Genomic DNA, 16,509 nt, shown 5'->3' with positions numbered 1-16,509 from the left:
CAGGAGTCAAATCCACAACATTGAAGGAACATTCCGTGTGCATTCCTTCTCTTTTAAGAATCAAGGGAACTGTCGTTTGTGATGAGCAGGATCCTAGGATTCTTTGGGGTAAACCATGACCGTAAAAGTGATATAAATGTGTTTTCAAGCAGGGATCTTCAACCTTCTAAGACCCAGGACCCACTTTTAACCAAAATATACAATTGAGACCCGCTTCTTAACCTTTAACCCTACATTTCCACAGTGGCAGAGTTCCTGCTGTCACCCAGCTTGGATCAGGCCGCAACCCACTAGTAGCTTCTCCTGACCCACCAGTTTATTATAAGAAAAGCTGCTCCCTTTCCCTTATGGGGTATTCCGGAGCCCGTAGAGAGTCCTTAAGTAGGTTCCCTATCGGTAGGAGAAAGTAATAGAGGCCAAGCAGAGTATATTGAGAAGCAAAGCAGCTAGTAAGCCTGATCTTTATCCAAGGAACTGTGGCTACAGGGTCCCCACTCACCACACACAGGAGGGAGGAGAAAACCCTGAACAATGGTGTGCAAGCCCTTATATAGACTTTTGAAATTGCCCACCCTGTAGCCCAAGGCTACCCCCCAAAACATCATATATATATCACAGAAGGAGGTGGTCTACAGCAGAAATCCTGTTTGCCAGGATGCCTGATAATGGTCACTGATTGCATTACCTGGGCAGCCTGGCCATTCTTTTGTGATGGTTATTACTTAGTTCCTGAGTCCAGGTCACAAGCTCATCCTATTCATACACAAACACGCCCTTAAGACAGGATTTTCAAGCAAAAAGACAATAGGAAGGCTTTCCCCATTTGCCCCACTTACTATAGAGGAATATCTGAGGTCATTGGGAGAGTCAAAATGGCTTCAGGATTACTCTCCCATACTATTTCAGACACATGGTTCATATATTTAGATCTGTGTGCATTTATGAGCATTTATTCCATATTTGCTCCTGCCAACCTAGCAGTTCGAAAGCACGTCAAAGTACAAGTAGATGAATAGGTACTGCTCCGGCGGCAAGGTAAACTGCGTTTCCATGCGCTGCTCTGGTTCGCCAGAAGCGGCTTAGTCATGCTGGCCACATGACCCGGAAGCTGTACGCCGGCTCCCTTGGCCAATAAAGCGAGATGAGCGCCACAACCTCAGAGTTGGTCATGACTGAACCTAATGGTCAGGGGGTCCCTTTACCTTTAGTCCATATTTGAGACCTTAAAATTCTTATAACAAATTGAAGACCAGTGCTTTAAAAGCAGTGTGCATATGACCTTGATTCATCCATAAGCATTTTGAGGGATGTGAAATGGCAGCTGAGAACAGTCCTTGCAAAAAGAGCTGGGATGTGAAGCTGCGGTGAATGTGAGCATTCACTGCAGCGTCGCATGCCAGCTGCATCTCTTAAAATGCTTACAGATGGATCAAGGTAGGTTGGTGGGTCGCAGTGGCGTAGCGTGGGGGGTGCAGGGGGGCTGGCCGCACTGGGCGCAACATCTGGGGGTTAGGGTTAGGGGGCGCAAATCCATGGGTTAGGGGGCGCAAATCCATGGGTTAGGGGGCGCAAATTACTTGCCTTGCCCCGGGTGCTGACAACCCACGCTACGCCACTGGTGGGTCGGCAGGTTGGCTTGCAAGCAAAGAGAGTCAACTCCAGAAATCCTGACCTATGCAAACCAAGTGTTTGAGAAGCAAGCAAACAAAATGTCTTAAAGTGTGTGTGTGTGTGTGTGTGTGTGTGTGTGTGTGTGTTTAGGGGCTTAGAAAATCAGAATGCTTCGTGCCCATATTCCTGGACATGCCAAGAAGGATAAACTGAATTCGAGAGTTACAGGAATGTGGAAGGGAAGGAAAAACACGAGAAACAAAAATGCTGGAAGCAGTGTAGGAACTGCAAGTTTTTTAAAAATACAAATATGCAAGTTGTGAAAGCTGGGGGTGCTGGTAACCTTTGGGCTCAGAGCAGCTGGCATGAAGAGGGGAATTCGCTATTTTCTTCCCTGCTTTGATTGTGAGGAAACCCCCCCCCCCCAAAAAAAAGCTGGTTTGTGCATTGGGAGGAAATGCTGCTTTGGTTTGGCACCAAAAGAAGGGCCAAGGTTAAGGGGCAAAACACATCAGGTTCAATATTCTGATCTATATCCCTTTGAAACCCTAATGAGCTGCTGCTAGGGATTGTGGGATATTCACCTAAGTCAGTCAGGGATGTGATTTGGTATAAGGCAGCTTCCTGCACTCCCAAAAGATGGAGGGAAGTGTACTAAAAAATTACAGTGGGAATTTGAGGAGATGGAAAATGGCAACAACGTGTTCTCCACCAAGGAACAGTGCAACTCGAGAAAAATAAACACAGTAAGAATGAGTGCTGAAATACCATGGCAGTGCAACCTTGCTTATTTTGAAGTAAGCTCCACGGATAATAAACAACCAGACTTCAGCATCATTAAAATTGCAACCTGACTGTCCAGAGTTTCCATGCCATGCTGAACTGGGTGTGAGAAGATTGTTAACGGCCATGTCTTTTTCTTTTTTGGGGGGTAAATGCATTTTATTATCTTATTATGATAACACATACACACATGACACTTAGAAAGCAAACTACAAAAGAAAACACAAAACAAATGATAAACATATATACATAAATCAGCAAGTATCTGCACACTTATGTTAATGGCGATTTCTACACTGCAAACTCGGTCAAAATATATCTCATTGATGCACAGGATCTCAAAAAAACCAAGCAGAATAAATCAAAGAAAGAGAAATGCAAAAAAATATAAAAAATTAAAAATGGCTCATCTAAGGAGGTTATAAAGCAATAACCTATTTCCATAAGAAGGCTTGCTGAAATAACCAAATCTTAAGTTGGTGCCTGACCTTCATTGCAAATAATGCCAATTTGGTTTCACTAAATCAAGAGATTTGGGGCCACCACACTAAATGCACAATTTCTTGTTGAAGATAGTCTTAACAGTGCCAGGCTCCGTCAGACATGCCACAGTGGCGGATCACAAAGACTGGGCAGGGGTGTAAGGAGTAAGGTGATCTTTTAAGTAAATGTTAACTCTCTATGCTAACAGTAAGACCATGAAGACAGACCAGTAGCATACAAAGGTGCTTTGTGTTGTCAGTGGCTAATGTCTGGCAACACCCACATGGAGCCCATTGCAGCCATCTGTTCTCAAGGATACTAGTAGTTGAACCCACCCTAGACGAACTATCATGATCCAAGAACCGTGCATCTGGCAAATGAGCTGCAACCGTGTTTAGCAGTGTCCACATTATTCCGAGCATCGTCAGCAATTTTAGCAATTTTTTGAATGTCTTTAGCCGCAGCAGATAATGTAGAATTTATGCTCTGCATCTTACATCCCAGACTCTGCCCATGTATGACTGCTTCTGTCTGTGCTTACGAAGGAAAAATTCAGCAGAACCATTTTACGGCTGTGCTTCCTTTTTTGTCCGAACTGCCTGGCCTTTTAATGAAGGCTTTCTTATAACCGTAAGCAAACCCATTGTCCCTTGCCAATTCTGAGCTGAAGGAGTTAAATGAAAACATGTCTAATCTCTTTATCCTTGTCACACCACTCTGCTATGCAGTAATACACCGAAGAATTTTTCAGAAAGCAAAGGTTGGGGACATGGAATTGCTCTCTCCGTGGCTAAGGGCAGAAAGAAAACATGGAGCAAACTCCTGTCAAATTTCAGTGTTACCCAGTGAAGTATTTTAGGCTTACAGGGTTAGGCAGGGAGGGAGGCCAGCGTCTCAAAAACATCAGCAACTGATGGCTGATTCTGTATTGTCCATTTTTAATGCGAGACAATTTAGGAGAACTAGTAACAGCTTCTTGCAAATCCCTGGCATGGTAGTAAACCTGTGCAAACAACAGCTGAACGGCTGCAAACTTGCAGAAGGAGTTAATTGGGCAGGGCTTTTCAATTTCCTTATGCAATACCTGCAGAGACACAGTGACACGTAGCACAGAGATTTTGCTTTCAATGTATGTTTGTTCCTGCTTTCCTCAGATAAATTCTCAGGTGTGTCAATGGCACTTTGCAAATGGATGGCACTCAAATGCAGCCTGTGTTTTATTCTAGAACAAGGGTGGCTAACAACAATTTCATGTGGGCGGCCCTGCCAAATGATAAGTCTGAGTTTGGTGGTAAAAACGCCTTATGATTTCACCTGTGGCAGAGCGCATGTGCGCGAAACCAGTGAAGCTCTTACTGCAAGGTGGAACCTGTTTGTTCTGGAGCATGATCCCTCTGGACCATGATGTGGGTGGTGCTGTGGTCTAAACCACTCAGCCTCTTGGGCTTGCTGATCAGAAGGTTGGTGGTTCGAATCCCCGCAACGGGGTGAGCTCCTGTTGCTTTGCCCCAGCTTCTGCCAACCAAGCAGTTAAAAAAGCATACCAGTGCAAGTAGATAAATGGGTACCGCTGTGGCAGGAAGGTAAACAGCATTTCCGTGCGCTCTGGTTTCCGTCATGGTGTCCCGTTGCACCAGAAGCAGTTTAGTCATGCTGGCCACATGACCTGGAAAGCTGTCTGCAGACAAACACTGGCTCCCTCGACCTGAAAAGTGAGATGAGCACTGCACCCCATAGTTACCTTTTACTGGACTTAACCGTCCAGGGGTCCCTTTTTATCTGCTCCAAACATGTGAAACTCTTACTGCAAGGTGGCATGTTTGTTCTACAGTATGACCACTCATGCACTGAGTAAAATGTTGTTTTTACTCTCTGGAGAATAGTGGCCACAGAAATTGATCACCCCTTGTCCTATAACTCAGTCCACTCTACAGCACCAATAATAGCGAAAGCAGGTAGTGAGTGTTGGCAGAAATGCAGCCAGAATGAAGCAAAGAGCATGCTCAAGACTTATCAAAGTGCAACATGTGTGGCTTACTCCACCCCAAAACCAGTCCATGCACAATAGCCACAGAATATTGAGTACCAATTACGGGGGAAATAGGGGAAGGTGCGGAAGGGTGAGTGGACAACAGAATCTCAGAGGATGGAATGGATGGCAGGAAGCCTGGACAGGACAGGATACACAGATGAATTTTGTTGCAAGCTCCATTTCCCCACTCTTAATTCAGAGTTCTGGAAACTCTGTCCCTGTAAGAGAAGTTTTTTTCATTAAAGTGTGAAACAAGAGGGTGTGATGACTTATTTCCACATCTCTAGAGAGCTTCTATTTAAAGTTCCAGTTGTGGCGGATGACTAAGATTTCTCAGTCTTTTCAGCTATAGCATTATTTTGCTCAAAAAGGAAACAGTTTGATTTTTCTTTGCGTTTCGGTGTCTGTCTTCGCAAGACTGCCAAAAGGCAGTTGTGGCGTGCTTTCCTCTTCCCTCCTTTAGCTTACGGAGGTATCATATAAATTTCTGGCTGCTGAATAATACTTTTCTTTTGGATTAAATGGGAGGCAGACTTCAAGGCCCCACCCCTGAGTCACTTCGCTGGGCCCACATCTTTTGAGGGCAGGTCATCGAAGTGCATCTGTCTTTTGAGGAGTGGCCGATCCAGTTGCACTTTCTGCAGGCAAGGAGGAACTATCCATTCCAGTAGATGCAGACTGGAAGGAGGCAAGATCAGAATAGTAAATCCCAGTGAGATACAGCAGGCGGCCTCCCCTGGGGTGTGTGAGTGTGCTGTGGCCACACAGAAAACAGACTTGTTAAAATCAATATATTTTGCATGGAATATTCTCTCATTGTGCACTATTGTGCCCAGAACCAAACTCCGAGAATGACTAATCTATGGTTTGATGATGATGATGTCCAAACTTCCTTGGATTTCCTGAGGTCCCCCCATCCCCCAGTCCTTTATCTTGCAAGGAAACAAAAGGAAGTGGAAATAACTCTGAGCAGAAATGCTGGAATGAAACATGTGGGGCATCGTGGTTTTGTTAGTCATTGCCTGTAAAAAATAATAATTAATCACCACTTCAGGTTTTATAACTGCAGAGATACTTTTTAAATTGTCTGCTCAGTTCTTGCTCTTTGTTTGGAAGTGGGAAGGCAGCCCTGTTTAGGGAAGTTTTTAATGTTTGATGTTTTATCGTGTTTTTAATATTCTGTTGCCAGCCGCCCAGAGTGACTGGGGAAACCCAGCTAGGTGGTTGGGGTATAAATAATAAATTGTTGTTGTTGTAAGGTAAAGGTAAAGGGACTCCTGACCATTAGGTCCAGTCATGACCGACTCTGGGGTTGCGGCGCTCATCTCGCTTTATTGGCCGAGGGAGCTGGCGTACAGCTTCCGGGTCATGTGGCCAGCATGACTAAGCCGCTTCTGGTGAACCAGAGCAGCACACGGAAACGCTGTTTACCTTCCCACTGGAGCGGTACCTGTTTATCTACTTGCACTTCAATGTGCTTTCGAACTGCTAGGTTGACAGGAGCAGGGACCGAACAACTGGAGCTCACCCCGTCGCAGGGATTCGAACCGCCGACCTTCTGATCGGCAAGTCCTAGGCTCTGTGGTTTAACCCACAGCGCCACCTGCGTCCCTACAGTACAGTTGTTGTTGTTGTACAGTCTTATTATTATGAGATAAATTAGAAGATGATATGTCAGTTGTGGAGATGTTCATTTGCAGCACAGTCCTGTGTATGTTTACTTGGCAGCAAGTCCGACAACATTCAATGGGACCAATTATTACCAGACAAATATGCGTAGTATCACAGCTTTCTTAGTATATCCCAGTTGCGGTTCTTTTAAAGCACTTATTCAAAATCATCCCTCTGTGTATACAATAGTTCCTCGTGCTTTAGTGTGATCTCATAACAGAACGCAAGGCAAGGCTATGCAGATAGAAGCATCCTTGACTTTTAGGGACACCAAGGGCAGAGAGCACATTGAATTCTTAGAAAAATAAAACACTGTACTTGGGGGATGACGTTGCATTGAGAACAAACTCTCCCGGATAGTCAGTGACCCAGTAGGGAATGCAGGCCATTCCTTTCAGGGTTCCTTGCCATATACCTTCTGTAAATATATACATTTTGGGGATTGCATGCCCACAATTGGAAAACAGCCTTTACCAAAGGTGTCATGGACTTTGAAGACGCTCGAACTCAGGACAAAAGGGAGAAATGTGCTAAGAGGAAGGCATGCTTGGCAAACCCTCACCGTGATCAACTCCCACCCGGAAACCTATGTCCCCACTGTGGAAGGATGTGTGGATCCAGAATTGGCCTCCACAGTCACTTACGGACTCACTGTTAAGACTGTGCTCACAGAAGACAATCTTACTTGGCTACGAGGGTTTGCCAAAGAAGACGACGACTCCACCTAAACAGATTCCACCTAAAAGATTCCACCTAAACATTAGGAAGAACTTTCTGACAGTGAGAGCTGTTCGACAGTGGAATTTGCTGCCAAGGAGTGTGGTGGAGTCTCCTTCTTTGGAGTTCTTTAAGCAGAGGCTTGACAACCATATGTCAGGAGTGCTCTGATGGTGTTTCCTGCTTGGCAGGGGGTTGGACTCGATGGCCCTTGTGGTCTCTTCCAACTCTATGATTCTATGATTCCCCCCATTAACCTCCCAATTAATTTCCAAGGTGTCCCCTTTCTTCCCCATGCAACTACCAAACTCACTTTTCACCTTCCCAGTCTCATTTTTAAGCCACCCATCTCTTCTGTTTTCTCCTTCACCTCCAATCCATCACTCTTTATTCCCCTCCTGTTGTGCAACCCCAAACTTGCAACCCCAACCCCCCTCCATGGAGACATCCTGCATCTCCTTCCTCCCGTACCTTGCAAAAACTAGGCATCCTTTTCACCTTTTGACCAATGATGCCCTCCTATTCTGAAAATCCCTGGCTTTCATCTCCACTCCAGTCCAGTGTTTCCTGATCCCTCCTTTTCTGAAAAACCCCTTGCACCCCCATTTTCAGCTTCACTCTGTTTCCCCCTCCCCTCGCAAGCAGATCAGCCCTGTTTTCGTGTCTTCACCTCTGTCCCGTTCTGTGAAGACGAAGCATGCAGACCCCTCAAATATTCCATCATATTTTACCCCATTACTGCCATTGTTCAAAACCTCTGTTTTCCCGCTTCATTGAAACTTCTGCCATTGTTTTAAACCATCCCACTTTCCCCCTCTCGGTGTTTCTTTTTTCTCACTCCTACTCTCTGGTCCCTGCTATTGTGCAACCAGCCATCGCCTGGAGTACTGTGTCCAGTTCTGGGCACCACAGTTCAAGAAGGACACTGACAAACTGGAACGTGTCCAGAGGAGGGCAACCAAAATGGTCAAAGGCCTGGAAACGATGCCTTATGAGGAACAGCTAAGGGAGCTGGGCATGTTTAGCCTGGAGAAGAGGAGGTGAAGGGGTGATATGATAGCCACATTCAAATATATAAAAGGATGTCACATAGAGGAGGGAGAAAGGTTGTTTTCTGCTGCTCCAGAGAAGCGGACACAGAGCAATGGTTCCAAACTACAAGAAAGAAGATTCCACCTAAACATTAGGAAGAACTTCCTGACAGTAAGAGCTGTTCGACAGTGGAATTTGCTGCCAAGGAGTGTGGTGGAGTCTCCTTCTTTGGAGGTCTTTAAGCAGAGGCTTGACAACCATATGTCAGGAGTGCTCTGATGGTGTTTCCTGCTTGACAGGGGGTTGGACTCGATGGCCCTTGTGGTCTCTTCCAACTCTATGATTCTATGATTCTATCGCTTTTGCTTCCCTACCTTGCTCAGATTTCATGTAAATTCAGGTTTGTTGATAAGGCACTACAGACCTTCTAACGCTGCATGGTGACGTTCTTACTTTTTTATTATATAGACAGACAGGCACCTCCCATCATCGTAACAGGAGTGCTTGTGAATTTTCAGATATTTTAGCATGTTCACAACATTCCCACCAGGGTAGAGAAATTCCTGTTTCTGGTTTGCAGATGGGGGTGGGGAAATAAATTGGCAGGCAGCCTGCAGTCATCTCAAACTTAAATTGCCATTAGAGTAAGTGACTAATCCAAAGTTGTTTGGACAACTCTGGAATGCTTCCCAAAGGGAACATTTTATGTTCTGCATGTAAATGTGTGATAGCAGAAGTATTAAGTAAAGAGCTTTGTTTTGAAAAATATACTACTTGATTTAGATATTAGCTTTGAAACAAGGGTGGCCTAGGATTCCATTGTAGGAATTCTTGCTTTGACAACTTAATTAATTTCCAGCAAAAGTTTTCTCTTACCTTTCTGTTCTGGAATTGAAAAGTTCCAATGCCAGCTATAACTAGTTTAATTAAACATAGAAGTCTATAATCCTGGCTACAGTTTCCCAAAGCAAGCATGGTGCTTGTATGTATGTGTGTGTGTGTTTTTTTTAAAGATACTGCAAGTTTAGTAGACATGCATGTAAAATATTTACTTTAAAAACCTACAGAAAAACCTGTAAGACATCTTCCTCACTCATATCCATTTTATGCCACTTTCTCTTAGGATCCTCACGTCAAAGGCTGTAGAACTGGAATCATGGAGAGCTATAAACTGCTAACCCAGTTTTTCCTGAAAAGTGGGCAACAATTTGTTGCAGTGGGAGGGGGGGCGGTATTCAATGTGAACAAACCTTTAGGCATTTCTTTTTAAATTCCATTCCCCTCAGGCACCTCTCAGTAAGCAGGAATAGAGACAACTGCAGGCTAGGTTGAATCCTATTTGCTAGTACAGTGGTACTTTGGTTTGCAACTGCATTGGATTACAGCCGTTTTGGATTACAATCACGTCAAACCCGTGTCCCTTTTAAAAAAAATTACAACCAATTTTTTTTGGGAGGCTCCATTGGCGAAAGCGTACCTTGGGTTACAACCTGTTTTGGTTTACAACCGGACCTCTGGAACGGATTATGGTTGTAAACCAAGATACCACTGTATTGGACAAACATGCATGCATAAATTGGTGATTTTGTGCCAGCTGCCTGTTATGGGTGTTTTGTCACAGTAAAAAACAAAACTCAACAACTTGGAAGTTTGTAAAAAATAAAATAAAAAAGAGGTCCACAGTTTCAGTAGTTTCCTTTTTCAAATATGGTAACCCTAATAGCAGCTAATTTAACTTTTAGAAGGGCACCCCCCATCACCTCACCAAAGGCAAAACAAGGAAGTGTATTATGCCCCCAGTAAATGGAAAATATTAAAATCCACCATAAAGCCTTTTAAACTTACAAATCATTGTAGATGTGTTGACCCATAAGAAAAGTGCCAGAATCTATACCTATATAAGCCCAACATAAAGTCACAAAATAATGCTCAAGGTTTAATGTTCCCCAGAAATATGCATAAAGCTAAAGGATAAACAGAGTGTAGTGAAGACCAGGGAGAGCTAGTTTGCGGTAAAAATACACGTCTTGCAAGAGTCTTAAGATGGTATGTGGCCAGAAGCTGCAGACATTCAAATGAGGTTTTCCCTGGTTTTTCACCTACCAAGGAATCTGCCTGTTTTGCCTGAGGGTGGAGACAAACTAGTCTGTGTATATTTCCAAGGATGAGCCATTTTCTTCGCCAAAGTGTAACTCGAAACCTCAAAAGAATCTGCAGAGTTTCATTTTAATGACTGCTACCTACTCTAACGTTACATCTTAAACAACCAAGAGTTTTATGACATCTCAGCAGATATGGGTTGCATCCAATGACTGTCCTCCTCAAAACAGATCTGTTGAAATTCATGTTAATGTCTAAAAAGGTAAAGGTAAAGGACCCCTGACAGTTAAGTCCAGTCGCAGACGACTCTGGGGTTGCGGCACTCATCTCGCTTTACAGGCCGAGGGAGCTGGCGTTTGTCCGCAGACAGTTTTTCCAGGTCATGTGGCCAGCATGACTATGCTGCTTCTGGCGCAACAGAACACCAAAGCCAGAACAGCGCACGGAAATGCCATTTACCTTCCCGTTGGAGTGGTACCTATTTATCTACTTGCACTGTTTGGCGTGCTTTCGAACTGCTAGGTTGGCAGGAGCTGGGACTGAGCAACGCCACTAACCCTGTCACGGGAATTCGAACCACCGACCTTCTGATCAGCAAGCCCAAGAAGTTCAGTGGTTTAGACCACAGCACCACCTGCATCCCTTTGTTAATGTCTAAGTATGTCTATTAATTTCAATGGTCCATTCTGAGTATCTTAGCTGGAAAACAACCCTAAAATAAGGTTTCATGGACTACAGTCTACTTCATCTGTTTCATGGTGTATTTTAGGCAGAATTACAGGTACATATATACAGATTTAATCAATCAATAATACAAGGGGAGGGGAGGGGGAACAGTGAGGTAAGAAGGAAATGAAAGGCAGGAAAGTTCAGCTGGTGACATAGGTAGGGATTTCAAAGACAGAATTGACATATCCCAAATGTGGCGCTTTGCCCTGAATCGTGGGCAAGTCAATCGGAAAAAAATCTCAGTGGGGTTTTTTTTGGCGTTTTCCTTAAAAATGCTCAACCCTAGACATAGTTGCCAACTCTATGGGGCTGAAGACAGAGCTCAGCCCCCCAAAGTGTAAAGGGATGGGGCTGAGTCCCCTCAATCGTGAGGGGGCTGGACCTTGGTGGGCCTCCCTGTGGTGGCAGAGGACCTTGGCAGGCCTCGCAGCCCCTTCCCAACACACATGACATCACACGTGTGTTGTGTCACATATATGATGTCACCTTTGCACAATGAGCCTTCCCAATGTTGGGTGGAACTCGTCGCCTCTGCCTGGTGTTAATCACCTTTATTAAACTGTGACCATTCATGCAAAGAAGTTATTGATAACACAGACATCCTGGCATGGGTAAGCCATTAACATTCACCGTTCGGATTTCAGCTCATAGCATCAAGAGGTTCAGTGCTGGACTGAATAGGCACAATGGGTTTTAATCACACTAAATGTGTTAATTGACTTACCTAAGACAAAATGCATTGTGTTACCAGGGACTTTTCTGTATTTCATTTCCTTCTCTTCACTGTTAACACCACCCATTTAGCTATCTTTCATCTGTCTGTCTATCTATCATCTATCTATCTATCATCTATCTATCTATCTATCTATCTATCTATCTATCTATCTATCTATCTATCTATCTATCTATCTATATCTATCATCTATCTATCTATCTATCTATCTATCTATCTATCTATCTATCTATCTATCTATCTATCATCTATCTATCTATCTATCTATCATCTATCTATCTATCTATCTATCTATCTATCTATCATCTATCTATCTATCTATCTATCTATCTATCTATCTATCTATCTATATCTATCATCTATATATAGGGATGCAGGTGGCGCTGTGGTCTAAACCACTGAGCCTCTTGGGCTTGCCGATCAGAAGGTCGGCGGTTCAAATCCCCACGATGGGGTGAGCTCCTGTTGTTCTGTCCCAGCTTCTGCCAACCTGGCAGTTTGAAAGCACACCAGTGCAAGTAGATAAATAGGTACCGCTGTGGCGGGAAGGTAAATGGCATTTCCATGCACTCTGGCACTTGTTACGGTGTCCCGTTGTACCAGAAGTGGTTTAGTCATGCTGGCCGCATGACCCAGAAAGCTGTCTGTGGACAAACACCGGCTGCCTTGGGCTGAAAGCAAGATGAGTGCCGCAACCCCATAGCTACCTTTGACTGGACTTAACCGTCCAGGGGTACTTTTATCTTTTTTTACATCTATCTATCTGTCTGTCTATATCTATCTATCCATCATCTATCTATCTATCTATCTATCTATCTATCTATATCTATCTATCTATCTATCTATCTATCTATCTATCTATCTCTATCTATCTATCTATCTATCTATCTATCTATCTATCTATCTATCTATCTATCATCTATCTATCTATCTATCATCATCTATCATCTATCATCATCATCTATCATCTATCTATCTATCTATCTATCTATCTATCTATCTATCTATCTATCATCTATCTATCTATATCTATCCATCATCATCTCACTCAGAATAACACTTCATGCATCTGATGAAGCCGGGCTATAGCCCATTATTTATACCATAATGGGTTTTCTAGCCTTGAAGGTACCTCAAGACTATTTTGTTAGTCTCCACCAGGAACAAACAAACCTGGCTACCGCTCTCAAAATCCCATCTTCAGACCCTTACAAGATGCAGACTTATCTCATCTTCCCAATCATGCGACTGTTTTGCTCCTCCCTTCCGTTACTTTGTTTGCCATCTAGCCTGATTAAGAGTTCTAGGGATCTGAAAAGCTTGCGATCTATTAAACCCCTCAAATGTGGTTGTTCAAATGTGAATTATCTCCAAGCAGCTGAATGTTGAACCCAATACTACGCCATGCACTTTTTTTCTCTTAAAAAGTTGTGGCGGTCCTTTCAAAGCCCACTAGTTCTGCTTACACTCACAAAAAGCCACTTTATGAAACACAGCATTGACAACTCGCATGTTCTCAGTACAACTCTCCAGGTCTTTTCCAAAAAGCTGGTTTGCTTTCTTCTGACTTTGTTTTCCTACGTCTGACAACTCACGTTTGAACCAAGGTTGGGCTTCGAAATTTGCCACTGCCTGAAGCATAGGTATAACAATGAGAGGAACGTTCCTGGGAGATAATCCATTAAATTAGGGAGTACTGCAAATCCAATTTAACACTCATCGCTAAGAAGATGAAACACATTGCGACAGCAAGGATGTGGCACTGGAATGGATACCAAAATTAACTGGAGATCAAAAAGAAAAACCCTGAAGATAGATTGATTGTCAACTCAATCTCCACATATAACATAACAAAAGCAAATCTACCTATGAGTTAGTAAAGTAAGAATTGCTTTGCAGTTACAAAAACAGTCTACAATGGTGATGGTGAATACATTCCTAAATGGTGAAGGGGGGTATTGGAGGTGACTACTAGCCAATATGCCTATGTCCTGTGGAGGGGGAATTGATCTGACTCTTGTGTGCGTGAATTGGCTGGATACCTGGATTCAGAATGCAGGGCTTTGCACACCTTCCAGTAGGAGAGAGCCCCCAGGAGAGTTCAAAACACCCTCCGTGTTAACCAGCAACAAAGCATGGAATATAAGTTCCATTTTGCATATCCCATTTAGTCTGTCTCAAAACACTTGCGCCCCCCCCCAGTAATGAACTTACCATGCACTGTTAAGTAAGTTTAAAATGCTTTACTTACTAAATCCAAAGGTCTGTTTCATGTGTTACTCGATGCAGCAGCAAGGAGATCACAGGTGAATTGCTCCTGGGTGCAGAATACATCATATAGTTTCAAATATATGGTTTTCTGGTTTTATATCTTGATTTTATTCTGGGAACAGCCCTGAGACCCCGGGTATAGGGTGGTATATAAATTCAATAAATAAATAAATAAAATAAGTGTCTGAATTTTAAGCAAGTTCAGACACGTCTGTCCTGGTGCGAAGAGAGAGAAAGGAAAAGAAGGAGCTTCACTTCATCTCTCGTGGAAGTAAGGGGGCATGGCCTTGCTAAGTTTAGGAACAGAACTTGATGGTTTTAACTCTTTCACACACTAACTAGGAACATTTCCCCACATGTCCTGCCTTCCCTTGTCAGTGGCAGTATGCCTCTGTTTATCGGTTAAGTGGAGTCACCAGTGGGGAGAATAGGGGGGTCACCTATAGGGGCTTCCCATAGGCTTCTGGTAGACTACTATTGAGAACAGGATGCCAGCCTATACGGGCCATTGGTCCAATCCAGAAGGGTTTTTCTTATTGTCTTAAAGTGGTGGACAATCCACCATTTGCAACACCCCTCTGGGAACAAAGTGAAAATGGATCCAGTCGATCAGAGGCCACTTGCTGCTACAGTTGGGACTGTCACAGGTTTCTAAAGTATAGGTAAAAGATAGAGGACCCCTGGATGGTTAGGTCCAGTCAAAGGCCACTATGGGTTTGCAGCGCTTATCTTCCTTTCAGGCCCAATGGAATGCGGGTGATGCTGTGGTCTAAACCACTGAGTCTCTTGGGCTTGCTGATCAGAAGGTTGGCGGTTCGAATTCCTGCAACGGTGTTGAGTTCTATCCCAGCTGCTGCCAACCTAGCAGTTCGAAAGCACACCAGTGCAAGTAGATAAATAGGTACCACTCAGGTGGGGAGATAAATGGCATTTCCATGCACTCTGGTTTCTGTCATGGTGTTCGGTTGCGCCAGAAGCTGTTTAGTCATGCTGGCCACATGACCCAGAAAGCTGTCTGTGGACAAACATCTGCTCCCTCGGCCTAAAAAGCTAGATGAGCGCTGCAACCCCAGAGTCGCCTTTGACAGGACTTAACCATCCAGGGGTTCTTTACCTTTTTTCTAAAGTATAGCAGGGCTTCTATGGGAGCCAGAGGGTTTCCATGGCCTAACAAAACTCTAATCCATCAGCCGAGAGGAATTGCATTCCTAGCCACTTCCAGACAGTAGCCACTTCCAGATTTGGACCTGAGGATTTCTCAGTGTGTGTCCCTGCACCCAATATTGATCCCTTTTCTTTGTTACTAAATGGAAGAGCTAGTTGTTAGAAGGGTTTGTGGCTCGACTCCGGATAACAGACAGGCTTCTAAAACACCTTGGGTATAGAAAAGGGTGTGTCATTGTTTTTGCATTGCAATTATCTGCGATAATTGGGAAGCTTTAGATTGCAAGAGTGATGTGATTTAGAACATGTGTTTAAATGAACTCCAAGTACTAAGCTCCAGTGCTGTTTACTTGGAGTGATTATGATTGACAGCTCAGAGCTGCTTACCTTGACAAGGGGAGAACTGGCAAAGGCACACCTCACGTTTTCCGACTGGAAAGACTTGTGGATGCATGAAATGGGGCTTCTGTTCCAGCCAGGTTACTTCATAGTGGAATTCACAAGACATAAAATCTATCAACCACCCCAACCACCGACAATCACATCCTTTACTGCCAACCTGACTACTCTTAGCTGTCAATCACAATCACTCCGAGTAATGCATTATACATAGGGCTGCCTCTGAAGACAGATCAGAAACTTCAGCTTCAGTGGCCAGGTTGCTCACCAGAGCAAGACAGTTTGAGCATATTACACCGATACTGGTCCGACTGCACTGGCTACCAGTTAGTTTCCGGGCCCATTTCAAAGTGCTGGTTTTGACCTATAAAGCCTTAAACGGCTCAGGACTGCAATACTTCAAGGACCGCCTCTTTCCATATGAATCTACCCGGACCCTAAGGTCATCTTCTGAGGCCCTTATTCATAAGCCGCCTCCTCAAGAGGTCTGGAGGGTGGCAACACGAGAACGGGGCCTTCTCTGCAGTGGCTCCCCGTCTGTGGAATGCTCTCCCCAGGGAAGTTTGCCTGGTGCCTTCATTATACACCTTTAGGCGCAGGCAAAAACGCTCTGTTTTAACCAGGCCTTTGTTGATCCGATTTACATCCTACGCCCTATGCGGTATATAAATAACAACAACAACAGTGTGGGAGCTTAGTACTTGGAGTTGCCAGAGGGTAGAAAGCTCAGTAGATATCTCAGGACCCATCTTCAGCCCCCTAAAGTCTGTTGTGAAAATCCTTG

General features: G+C 44.1%; 1 protein-coding gene and 1 long non-coding RNA gene across 8 annotated transcripts in view; both read left to right on the top strand.

Annotated features, from left to right (window-relative positions):
• The window catches only part of LOC310852180, a 216,925-nt gene that overhangs the window by 29,718 nt on the left and 170,698 nt on the right, over positions 1-16,509 (top strand). The window lies entirely within an intron of this gene.
• The window catches only part of RBM47 (RNA binding motif protein 47), a 91,665-nt gene that overhangs the window by 13,047 nt on the left and 62,109 nt on the right, over positions 1-16,509 (top strand). The window lies entirely within an intron of this gene.

The sequence above is a fragment of the Podarcis gaigeae genome (assembly GCF_964106915.1).
Source record: "Podarcis gaigeae genome assembly, chromosome: 9".
NCBI lineage: Eukaryota > Metazoa > Chordata > Lepidosauria > Squamata > Lacertidae > Podarcis > Podarcis gaigeae.
Note: the sequence above shows the minus strand (reverse complement) of the source record. Positions and strands in the feature narration are given on the sequence as shown.